The sequence below is a fragment of the Brassica oleracea genome, chromosome C7 (genome assembly GCF_000695525.1).
Source record: "Brassica oleracea var. oleracea cultivar TO1000 chromosome C7, BOL, whole genome shotgun sequence".
In the NCBI taxonomy this organism is placed as follows: Eukaryota; Viridiplantae; Streptophyta; class Magnoliopsida; order Brassicales; family Brassicaceae; genus Brassica; species Brassica oleracea.
In genome coordinates, this window is record NC_027754.1 from 2,878,580 (window position 1) to 2,878,977 (window position 398).

The window sequence follows — 398 nt, forward strand, 5'->3', positions numbered from 1 at the left end:
TCGCAAGTTGGTTCGCGTTTTTCCTCTAGGGCCGTGATGTTACGAGACTGCCAGAAGAGTTCAGCCGAATCTTGACTTTGCGAACCTTGGTCGGAGACTTTTTTCTCCGTTTTTCTAGGAACGGTCTCGAGGTCTGGTCTTTTTCGTTTTTGTTCTGCGGCGTAACACACCTGTGATACTCTTGGGTTTCCCCATATTACCTCGATTCCGTTAGGGGTTGGAAACTTGAGGCAAAGATGGTACGTGGATGGGATGGCACGCATGGCGTTCCCATGATAACGTTGTAAGATGCAGGACGGTCAACAACAAGAAACCCTGTGACTCTTGTCACGGTTCCGGTTTTGACTGCGCGATTAATCGATCCGTAGGCCATGGTCGTTTCTCCCGAAAGTCCCAGT